At 38.1% G+C, this 12,745-nt stretch overlaps 1 protein-coding gene across 11 annotated transcripts in view; it reads right to left on the bottom strand.

Annotated features, from left to right (window-relative positions):
* DLG2 (discs large MAGUK scaffold protein 2) overlaps nucleotides 1-12,745 on the bottom strand; it is a 1,894,072-nt gene that overhangs the window by 1,471,217 nt on the left and 410,110 nt on the right. The gene's annotated exons all lie outside the window — the stretch shown is intronic.

Here is a 12,745-nt window from a genome sequence, read left to right as displayed (position 1 = left end):
TGAAAATTACCTCTTGACTTAATAATTTTATTTAGAGCTCCCTCCCTGCCCACCCCCAACCCCGTGGTCTCAGATCTTCAAGTAAATAAATTTATTCATTCATACATTTGTCCTGTTGGTTAATATTTCATCAAAGCAGTAATGACTATTTACCATGTGTCAGAAAATACACATGGTACAACGGGAGAGACAGATGAACAAGGTACAGACTGGATCTCAAATAGCTTAGAAGCCTTACAAAGATTTAGGGATTCCTCTCAACATATGAAGAAATCAGTATTTTTCCTCCCTCTGGTAAGAGACAACATGGGTTTGTCTTGGCTGACTAGTCAGGAAACTGTTGATTAAATGTACCAAATGAGATCCAAGCAGTTTTAATCAAAAATTACTGATATCTGAAAATGGGTACATGCTGGGAAGGACTTCCTGAGGAGTTCAATTTTCAGGCGTCAGTCAGGAAACAGCCAATTAACTTTCCAAATTTTTTTCACCCACCTGGAAGAGACATCCTGAAATATTTTGACAAATTGTGTAGATATAGAATGTGCCCCAAATTTCAAGAATGATATGTATCACGGCCCCGTAATCAAGGTCTGCCAGAGAATTGCGTTAAAGCATCAGCATCCCTTCCTCAGTGAGGCTCAGTACCGTCTGGGCAACTAGTCAAGCCCTGACACACTAGACGTAATCAATCCAGAGTATCCCTCATGCCAGTTTCTAGACAAACGTACATGCACAGAAGAGGGTCTCCAGAGAAGCACTGATTAGAGGTCTAATTTGAGCCAAGGGGCTCATAGATTGTCTTCTTCAGTACTTACTTTAATGTTGGCCTATCCCAGAAACCAGGGTGGATTATGCCCCCTTGATTGCTCATTATGTACCTGCTGAGCTTTCATTCTGTGCCAGGCATTGCATTAAGCACTGCAGACAAAGAGATAACCTATCCTGAGAAACTCCTGCGTTGACCAGGAGACTCATTCATGCATTCTGTATAAACACATATTTATTTAGTGTTGTGCTAATCCCCAGGCATAGAAAGATAAGAGCCTCAGTCATTGAACTTCAAAGAAGTCACAGTTTAATGAAGAGATAAACCTATGGAGACCATATCTCACACATCTTTGCACCTATAGCCCCAGGACAATGCCTGGCACAGATTCAACAACTCAAAGTTTGCTGACTATATGAGTAAATCAACGTATAAGAAATTTTGTCTTTCCAAAAAAAATGATCAATATAATATTTACCATAAAGATAGTATGGAAAAAAGTGTTCCAGTTTAAGGTTAGGGTTTGGGAAAAAGAGTTCCTGGAACGATCTGGGTCAGAGTGACAAGAAAGACGCCCCATAAGAGGCTAACGTGTCACCTGGATATGATTTCTTATCAGAAGGCCCACATACCGTGTTTCCCTGAAAATGAGATCTAACCGGAAAATGAGCCCTAGCATGATTTTTCAGGATGACATCCCCTGAGCATAAGCCCTAATGCGTGTTTTGGAGCAAATCGTAATACAAGACCCGGTCTTATTTTCAGGGAAACACGGTAGGAACTAAAAAGAGTGCTTGGAACTAATGTGGACCAATATATTGCTTTTAAAAGCCTATATTAGTGGAGCCATTTGGCAGTAAAATTTCCAAATGTCTGTTTCCTAAATTTTGTGTGTGTTTTTTCCTTCTAATTTCTCTGTTAGAACTTAAAGGAAATCAGATATGAAGTTAAAAGTACAAAATTTAAAGGCCACCGAATAAAAAGTTAAAAACTCAATATTAATGCAAATCTATAGGTTAAAAATATATTTAACATCGTAATTGTCAAAATTATACATAAAAATGAAAAATGTGCTATTGCACATGTAATGTCATCCTTCAAGTTCAAAGCTGACACTATTTTTATCTCTGTATGGAGAATATGTTAAAAAAAAAAAAAAAATCCAACAGTTTTTTTTTTCCTGCCTTATATATGTAGACCAGTTCTTGGCTTGCAGTTTCTGTTTCTATTTAAAGGGATATTCTCCATTTTGAGACATGCCATCTCTGATTTCCACAAAGCAGAGCTGGACTGTCTGGAAGAATTATTTAGCATATTCCACAATCATGTAGAATCTAAGAAGCAATAAAAACCAACACACTATAGTCCTGTAGGTTTTCTTAAGTCGGCTGATATGCAGTATATTATTTTATACTCACTTCAACTTGGATGTATTGTCTTCATTTTATAGACTCATTCATTCAACAAATGTCTACTGAACACCTAGTATAAGTCAGGTACTGTTCTATGCCCAGTGTTAAAACTGTGTAAAACAGTGAATCAAATCCCTGCGCTCATAGAGTGGACTCTACTGTGAGATATAGTTAATGAACAAATAGATAAGTTCATGGTAGTGATAAGTGCTATGGATAAAAATAAAGCAAGCTGAAAATTACAAGGAGCATAAGTGTTTATGGAAGAGTGCTATATAGGGTCATTAAGGAAGGCCTCACCAATAAGGTGTAATTTGATTGGAACGAAGCCAGAGAATGAACCATGGGGATCTCCTCGCCAGACAGAGAAAAAAACAAGTGTAAAAGCTTCAAGGCAAGAGCATGCCTGGAATGTTCAAGAGCCATGTGGTTGGAGTGGACTGAAGGAAGAAGAAATGTGGTAGGAGATGTAGAAGGGGACATGTTGGGCTGTATAAACAAGCACAAAGATTTCAGTTTGGCCTTTCAGAGAGAATTTAAAGAGGAGGGACATAATCCAACTTGCATTTTTACAGGAAAATAGACCATTGGAGACCAAGAGCAAAAGCAGGGGAACAGTCAGAAGGCTAACAGTAATTCAGAAGATGGTGGCGTGAATCAATATGAAAGCAGTGGAGGTTGTAGGAAATGCTCGGATTCTGGATATATTTCTAAGGTAAAGCCACCAGAATTTACTGACATGTAGGGTAAGAGAAGGAGAGAAGTCAAAGATGACTTCAGTATCTTTGGCCTAAGCAATTAGAAAGACCAAGTTGCCATTTACTAAGACTGAAAGAAATAGGTTTGGTAGGAAACAGAAGAGTTCAGTTTTGGATAAGTTTGAAATGCCTGTTAGACAGTCAAGTGGAGATGTTCAGCAGGCTGTTGAATACAGAGGGTGCCAAAAATAAATGCATACACATTTTAAGAAAGGAAAAAACACTGTATTAAAATTGTAATATTTAACACATACCAATAACAAAAGATGAATACAAGTCATGTATATACATTTTTTTGGGCACCCCTGGTATATAAGTCTGGAGATCAAGTGAGCAGTCTTGATTGGAAACATAAATTTGGGCCTTATTAGCCAAGAGACTGGGTGAAATTATCTAGGGAATAATCACACATTAAAAAAAAAAGTAGAAGAGGTTTTAGGACTGAGTCCTGGGTATTCTAAAATTTAGATGTAAGGAGATAAGATAGAACCACGGAAAAAGAAAGGGACATAGTAGCCACTTTGGTAGGAATAGAACAGGAGAGAGAGAAATTACCTCAATATCAAATGATGAAACTTTTCAAGGAGCAAGGAGTATTGAACCTGAGTAGGTAAAAATGAGAACTGAGAATTCATCCCCTGGATTTGTCATAATGGAAGTCTATGGTAACTCTGTGAAGAGTGATTTGGCACTGCGTTAGAAAACAAAATCCTAAGAAAAGGTGGGGGGTATAAATAAAAATAGGAAAACAGGAAATAAAGATGTAAAATTGGAGTATAGATACTTCTTGGATTTTGCTATAAAAAGAAGCAGAGAAATGGGCAACAATTGAAAGGGTATGCAGGATAAAATGATTTCTGTTTAAAATAAAAGATAGCAAGTAGCTAAAGGACATCCATGGGAGGGAGAAAATTGATGATGAACGAGAGAGAGAGAAGAGAGAGAGAGAGAGAGAGAGAGAGAGAGAGAGAGAGAGAGAGAGGAAGGGAAGGGAAGGGAAGGGAAGGGAAGGGAAGGGAAGGGAAGGGAAGGGAAGGGAAGAAAAAGGAAGAGGAGAGGAGAGGAGAGGAGAGGAGAGGAGAGGAGAGGAGAGGAGAGGAGAGGAGGAAAAGGGAAGAGAATTTCCAGATAAATGTCCTTAGGTGGGAAAGAGAAGATGGGGGGCTGGGGGTGGCCTCCAGTAGGGTACTAGAAGGGAAGTCAGAATATGTGGGTATAGCTGCAGGCAGGTCGGAGTGTGTGGGGGTAGAAGATTTTGAATGTTCTTTTCTGGTTACTCCTACTTTCTCAGTAAAATAGAAAGCAAGAATTTCAGCTGAGAGTAACAGTAGATTTTTAAGGAAAGTGAAGGTATGGAACAGTCATCTCAGAGTTGCGAGTGAATGAACTAGAAATATATAGGAGGGTTAAAGGTCCCTTGATATAAGTAGTATGAACAGAAAGTGAGATCAGTCAACATACATTTGATGATGAAGAGGTTATCATCTAACCCAATGGCACATAACTGGTGAGTGGCGGTAAGGTGGGTGCCACTCTTGACAGAGCAAATCCATGTCTCTTCCCATTATCCTTCAACAATAGATCAACACAACCTATCAATCCACCTCTGATGGAAAAAATGTGAACTCCTTGAAAGTAGGGACTAGTTCACCATGATGCTTCTCAGTCACTGGCATAATGCTTAGCACATAGCTGTACTCAATACTATCTTGAATTAAGAAAGAGACATAGAGAACATGAGTTGATGAAAATGCGTCTGTCTTGAATGTCCAAAGTAGCCCCTGAAAGTTATGCAAATAGCTCTAGAATTGTTGAAATAATGTTTTCTATGTCAACGGCTTGTTGGGTCTGGAGTTAGAAGGCCTCATGCTACCTACCACTCACACTGTGTATATCTGTCTCCCAAGGAACTTCCGACTCTTGATTCTGTTGGTTACTTTTTCACCATTCTGATCACAGCAAATTTTAGGAGAGTGAGGTAGAAAGAGAGTAAGATGACAACATTGTCCGCTGTATAACTGAGAAATATATGGTGGCATTTGCAGCCTCACCCTGGTGCTGCACTGCACCTCACTTGGACTCCCATCAATCCCTAGTGTCAGCCTAACTCAACAAAGCAGTCCATCATTCCATGCGCATCTTTTTAGTTACGGGCTTCTAAAATTAGTCTCAGGAATGTAGAAACTCCTAGAAACTGTCTCAAGGGCATTTGATGATGCCAGAAACTCTTCTTTCCTCCTCTGAATTATCTGCAGAAAACCTGTCAGTGTCCTTCCTTTGCTACTTAACATGTCCTGCCTATAATTGTTCATTATCTTTTTGTATGTCCGTGTTTTGCCCTCTAAATTAGATTATAAACTTATGTGTAACACAGTGGACATCCAGTGGAGTGTCTATATGTAATTGTTGAGTTATTACTTATTAAGAATGAACTATGCCCTTCCCACTCCCCCCAAGTACAGCAAACACTGTGCTATCATAGGAGTCCAAGCCATTGCATGTTCATGCTTCTCTAGGCAAAAACACATGGTCAAATTGAGGAGTCTGGGCCCACAATTTTGAAACACAGATGCAAAGAACAAATTGAGATGGAGGACATGGAAAAATTCCCTGCATTTATTCTGTATCTGCCACGACACCAAGATCATACCAACTTTAGGCACAGGGCTTAAAGCTGAGCAATGATTCTAAGACTGCCCAACCAAGGTTGCCACGTCATCATACAAGGTGCCCGGGTTAGCTTGATGCAATTTCCTCTCATGAAATTTGTACCATTTACAGTAGAAACATCTTGGTGACATAAGGTTGTCCACAATCTGTCTCCTACCTGTCCCTTCTTGGCTGTCTCTGTATCTTGCAACCTTTTCTCTGGCTACTTAAACAGGTTGTTCAATGATCACGCCACACTATTGCAGGCTATTGTAGTCCTTCATGGACTGAGACAAGACTGTGTTTGTGTGGACACAATAACAATTGATAGGGTGGCCGTTTGGGGCTCAATATTAGAGCCAAAAACAAAATGGCTGCCTTGCAAAGTATTAAGTGATAAAAGTAGGATAGAGTGGTCACTATCAAGTACAATGTCTTGTGCATTTTCTGAATATATCTTTTCATTTACATCTACCCCAAATTATTTAAGATTTACAATTATGGCCTTATCATGGACTGTAGGCTTTTTATAAAATAATCATCTTTATTTTAAAATTGGGAATAATAAAAGGAATTAAACTAAGAATAGTTATCATTTATCAAGTACTTATTCTATGCCAGGATATATGTTAAGGGTTTTATATAATTATATTAATGTGAATAAAACACTTTATTTCCATCTTAACTCTTCCATAAAATGTACCACATAGGTAAGGAAACAAAATTGCATAAAGATTAAGCTGCATAATCTTTAAGGTCACAGAGCTAAGAGGTGTTCGAATTATGACTCCAAAGTCAGTGCTCTTAAATACTTCCCTACACTGACTTCTTAGAAAGTGTTTTATACATAACAGGTAATTAATATATGTCTATTGGATGAATAGTCTTAGTGGCATTATTGGCAATTCTATGTGATTGGGTTGCAGACAGAGAAGTTATAATGAAAACAAACCATGTGTATTTTCTAGATCATAATGCCTTTGTCAAAAAATCCTGTGCAGTTGAATTCTTATGTTCCCTTACAGTAATAGGAGACCTACACTTAATCAGCTATATATTCTTAGTTGGTCTTAGTCCTGTCACACCTAACTGCCGGATTTCCATAATTCTGGCATTTTTCTAATAGTTGAGGTCTAAGTGAGGCTAGTGGAAACCAGCAGTACCAAGCGTCTGGAATTCATCAATCATTATACATTGAGCCTATCTTTAGCATAAAGGAGTTGAAGTTACTTTTCCACTTTTGTTAGGGCCCCTCCTCACCCCCCATTCACCACCACTTCTGACACTGTGTACTGGCCAAGAAAGATATTCTCAAGAATCCAAAGTTTATGGGACACAAGAAGAGAAATGATAGTAACAGAAGAGTGAAAAAATTGAGTTGCCCTTATCTACTTAATATAAACACGACACTAGGTGGTCTCTGATATGAAATTTGAAAGTAAAAAAATCTAGATGACACAAAGAAATGAACAATTGAATGAAGAAGCTGAAGAAGCCAGAGGAAACAATAATGCTACCAAATATTGCTTGACAGCAAGACCTAGTAGCTCTCAAAACTGGACTTACTACCTAAAGAAAAACAATTCAATTAAGCTAAAGCAGTACCCCCGCATCAGGAAGAAAAGGCACATCACACGATGCATCTAACTAGCATGCATCACTATGGGCACATACACGTAAGTACAGAAGTCATCCAAAAGCTATCAGAATGGAGTCTTCTTTTATGAAGAAATTTATTTCAATTGATTAACTATGGCATACCAATAGGCTGCTTCTTAGCAAAAGTGACAAGAAAATCTAAATTGCAAAATGCTCTAAATCTTTCTTTCTTTCTTTCTTTCTTTCTTTCTTTCTTTCTTTCTTTCTTTCTTTCTTTCTTTCTTTCTTTCTTTCTTTTGTAGCACAGAAACAAATTGAAACATGAAGCAATGAAAAAATTCAGGAGAACAAAAAGTTTAACATAATGTAAATGCTTACTAAATGTGTAAGTCTTTTTCTTTTCAAATATCTTGTGCTCATTTCCATATGTTATCCCCTCAATAACCCTGTAGGTCAAGCTGTCTTGTTCCTCCTATTCTATTCATTCATTTATTCATTCATTCATTCTATTCATTCATTGATGCATTCATGCATTAATTCATTAAACAAATATTTAATGAACTCTATGTCAGGCATTGTGCTAGGTACTGGGTATACTACAGTGAACAGAACAGACAAATTCTTGTCCATGATAAAGCATACAATCCATAACACAATAAACACACAAGCAAATAATATGCAATTACAAATTGCAATAAGGTTTTATGATGGAAAACAATTCGTAATTAGAAGGAGAGAGGGAGAGAGAGGAGGAGGGAGAGCAGGACAGAGAGATGGAGAGAGGGAGAGGAAAAGAGGGGAGAGGGGCGGAGAGAGGGAGAGGGACAGTAAGAAGGCAAGGGAGAGAGCGAGAGCGAGAACCAGAGAGAGAGAGAGAAAGAGAGAGAGAGAGAGAGAGAGAGAGAGAGAGAGAGAGAGAGAGAGATAAATCCCCCAGGAAAAAACAAAGACATATCTGAAAATGTCACATTTAAGTTGGAAGCAAATCCCACAGGAAAAAACAGAGAAGACATACCTGAAAAAGTCACATTAATGTAGAAATAAAGCCAGAAAAAGAGCCAGTTGTTCAATATGTAAAGAATGTTCTGGGTCTATGAAACAGTGGTGGCAAAGGTACTTAGACAGGGAGGTTTTCAAACCTTCTAAAACTGAAAGAAAACCATTATGGTTAGAGCCAATAAGTGAGGTAAAGACTGTCATGCCATATACTAGAGGAGACAGACAAAGGCCATCCCATGCAAGGACTTGAGGACATTGTGTCAAGAAATCTGAAATGCATCCTCCTTAGTGCAATGGAAAGCTATTAAAAGCTTTTAAAGGAGGGAGGGGAACAAGATGATTAGATTTATATTTTTTTCAGGTTACTTGGCATGATGTGTAAATAGTAGTAGTAGTTTGTTAGAAGGAGGGACAGATAAAATGAAGAATAAAGTTTAAACTGTTTTTTCTTTCTTTAAATTAAATTTATTGGGGTAACACTGGTTACTAACATTATATAAATTTCAGGTGTACAACTTAATAATATGACCTCTGTAGCTTCCATTGTGTGCTCACAACCCAAAGTCTAGTCTCTAATTTTGTTTATAGTCCAAGTAAGAGATGATATGGCTTAGACTCTGGTGGTATCGGTGAAAGTGGGAGATAAGTAAATTCTAGAAACATTTTGGGAGTAGATCTGACATAAATGATGATGGATTAAATGTGGAAGGTAAGAATAAAGGCAAGAATCAAAGGACATTCTGAGTTTCTGGTTTAAGCAACTTGGTAAACAGTGAGACAAAGAGATTTGAGAAAGGAACGGGGTTTCTTGGAAGTGAAAATAATCAAGAGAAGCAATATTGATTTCTGTTGTGTTCATCTTTTGAATTCCATGCATTTCAATTTCAAAAACCTCTATTGGCACCTTCCATATAGTAGGCTCTGAGAAATCAAAGCTAAGTAAGATTCAACCACTTTTCACAAGGAATTAGGCTAATGTGGAAGAGAATCCTATGAACATTCAAATGTTCTTCCATGTAATAAATGCTACAATAATTCTGGGGGGGCTCAGTGGAGAAACTGGAGGTGAGGAGAGGCTTCAAAGAGACAATGGTTAGACTAAACTGAAAAAAAAAAAAAGTCATCCTTTTAATTGAAACATGTGATGATGACCATCCCTATATTTTATTACATAAAAACATATATACTGGGGGTGCCAAAAAATGCACACATTTTAAGAGATGTTATCTATGTATGACTTTTCGAAGTTGAATTGAATTATGGTAGCAATGTGTAGTATGACGTTTGCTCAAAAGATGGCATTAATCAAATGAATGGTCGCATCATTCATTGTATTACAATTTTAATACAGTCTTTCCTTTCTTAAAATGTATATAAATTTTTTTTGGCACCCTCTGTATATATAACAAGAACGATGTCTTTCGCCTAAGTTCCCAGTATAAAATGTCTTATATTTGCTAGATTCTTAATAAACCCCTTTAAGTTTCAAAAACCCTAATAACCCTTATTATGGGGACAGTATTCTACTCGGTGTTGTGGAACTATGTTCCCTGTCTTTGAATTGGCCTCTTCTGTGGCTGAGATTACACATGCATGTACAAAAGAGTCAGAGAATCGTGCCAATACAAGACCAGTCAGTTGACATGATGTGATAGAGGTTGCCTCTGTATAAAAGCTGAGAGAATTCAAAACGAAGAGATCACCCTATGGCGTGGGTATAGTCAGAAAATACTTTCACTAAGAACTAAATTTCCACAGTCTCATTTCTTGACAGTCGCATTTCTCTGGTCAGCTTGTAATGACGGTACCGACATTCTCTATAATGATAGTTCCAATACCTGACGCCCTCCTTTCCCTACCTCTCCTCTTACTTTCAGCAGGTGGTCTCCCTCACTGCCTGTTTTACAGAGTAAATAGAATCCATCAAACTGAATTTCTCTCATTTCCCACCATAAACATGTAAACATACTGATATCTTCACACACATGTACTTACATATTATTAACCAACCGTGGAACATGGTCTTTGGATGTCATCCATTTCCACCTTCTCAGGAAACATTTATATTGATTAGCCCTTTTCTACTACACATTTAACCTCTTGCTCTAACAATACCTCCCTACCAGCATTTTTCAATGAAGCATAAGATTTTACCGTGTTTCCCCGAAAATAAGACCTAGCTGGCCAATCAGCTCTAACGCGTCTTTTGGAGCAAAAATTAATATAATACTCGGTATTATATTTATTATATTATATTATATTATATTATATTATATTATATTATATTATATTATATTAAAGACCAGATCTTATATTATACTAAAATATTAACTTTTGCTCCAAAAGACGCATTAGAACTGATTGTCCGCCTAGGTCTTATTTTCAGGGAAACATGTACTAGTCTACCACGTATATTGTAAACATCCTATCTCTTCAACCCCTCTTTAATCCCTACCACTTGATTGAAACTATTCTATTGATGGCTTCCTTGCTGAATAAGGTATCAGAACACTTGCCGGTCCTTAACTTAGTTGGTTTCTCAGACACATAACCTTTTACATATTATCATTTTTACCCAGGAAAGCAAAACCCCTTCCTTGATCTCGCATCTCTTACCAACTACCGACCTCCTGCCCATTCTCATAGGTCACCTACACATCTCTACTCATGTCTTCAAGACTCCTGAAACTTAATTTGTCCAGAATAGCCTTCGTGATCCTCTTACTACCATACCTAAAAGAAACCTTTTCTAGAGTCCCCAAGTTCAGTAAATGATACCTGTACCTACTGCTTCATGCAAACCAGGGAACTAGGAGTCATCTTGACACTTCTCTTCCTCTTACCAGTCCCATTTAACCTCATATACAATTAATCTTTATATCCTGGCATGTGTACTCCTAAATATCTCCTATCTGTTCATGTTTCCCCATATCCACAACCACCCTAATTTATGCTACCACTATCTTTTGCCTGGACTTCTGCAAAAGCTGCAAAACTAGTTGTTTTATTTTTACCATAACCTGTCGTTCCATTTTCCCCAACTCGCATCCACATAGCACCCAGAGCGATGACTTCAAATTTCAAATATGACCATGTTACCTGATGCTCTCCCCTCGTTCCAATCTACTTAAAATACTTCAATCAAATTCTAAACATTGTCTGGCTTGTATGTCCTTCTCCAATCCCATCTCCCACCAAACTTCCCCTAATGCACTCTCTGCACACAGCCATATGGACCTCACAGCTCCTTAGAAAGGGTGCTTACACTTCTGCCTTAGAAACTTTGTATATATGGTTCCCTCTGCCTGAATAAATCTTTACCTGTGAACCTACTTTCCTAATTAGCTTAATTAGCATGCCCTGAAGGAAGCCTACTCTGACTTACTTCTGCACATCAATGCTACCTGAAATGCACTCCCAATACGCCATGTATATATTCTCTGTAGCGCTCATCAAAATTGGAACTTTCTCTTCACTTGTGTGATTCTTGAATGTATTGCTGCTTCCTCCTTGATGGCAGGCGTGTATGTTTCCTCATACTATAAATTTAGAGGACATAGTACAGTGCCTGAGACATAGTAGGCACCCTGTAAATGTTTATGGAATTAATGAAGGAGAAAGGGAGGCAAGATAGATGGGTACATGGATTTGGATGAGCAGAAAGAATGGTCACATGCTACAGAAGACTCGGGCTTATTTAAATAACACATGTTGAGATGACAAACTAGCTATAGGCAAGAGAACAGTTCTTCTGACAACAGGAATTTTTTTTTTTCTTTTCCATTGTGTTTTCTTTAAACAGACAGTTGTAAAGAGAGCATTTGCCTTTATCTAAAAAGGCCACAATTCTTCTGCCAAGAGCTCTCCTCAGCCAAAGTCCTGCCGGATGCCCATGCATGGTGACTCGGTGGGCAGTTGGGGCTTATTCTGTCTACATAGTACAAGGCTGCAGAAAGCAAAGAAAGTGCCCAGACTGGGCATTCGTGGGGAGGAAGGGGTGATTTTCTATCCACTCCATAACTGCACAAGATGTCCTTACACTCTGTACAATATTTTGCCCTCTTTCGGGGTGACCTTGTCATTTGTTTGACTTAGTATGTTACGTTTGAGCAATGTAAATTTAAGAAAAGCCACTTGTGGAAAAAAAAAAAGTCACCTCTCAGAGAAGTACTCTAAATAACAGAGGAAAAGCAAGTCAGTAGCAACAAACAACACCATAAATCATAAGAGAAAGAAATGGTGTCCTGGAGTTTTATGAAAGTCATATCATTCCATCCACATACATAGTTCAAAGAGGTGCAGAAATTCCCCAAATTAAGTAAGCAAAGGAGGTAGAACTCTAACCCAGTTCCAGGTGACAACAAAGGCCATGATCTTGAAGTAGTGAAATACCACTTCAAGTCATGCAACCAAGAATAAAACCTAAGTACTCTGGTTCTCCAGCACAGTGTCAGGGGAGATTGTATTCCATTCTACAGCCCAGTCTCCTTCCCACATTCTGTGGTCTGTCCTGATGCTCAGGGAACTGAAATAGATGAGATTCTTTTGTTGCTATCTCA

Source organism: Rhinolophus sinicus, chromosome 14, assembly GCF_057876585.1.
Source record: "Rhinolophus sinicus isolate RSI-liver-muscle chromosome 14, RSI-T2T, whole genome shotgun sequence".
In the NCBI taxonomy this organism is placed as follows: Eukaryota; Metazoa; Chordata; class Mammalia; order Chiroptera; family Rhinolophidae; genus Rhinolophus; species Rhinolophus sinicus.
This window is presented reverse-complemented; position numbering and strand designations above follow the sequence as displayed.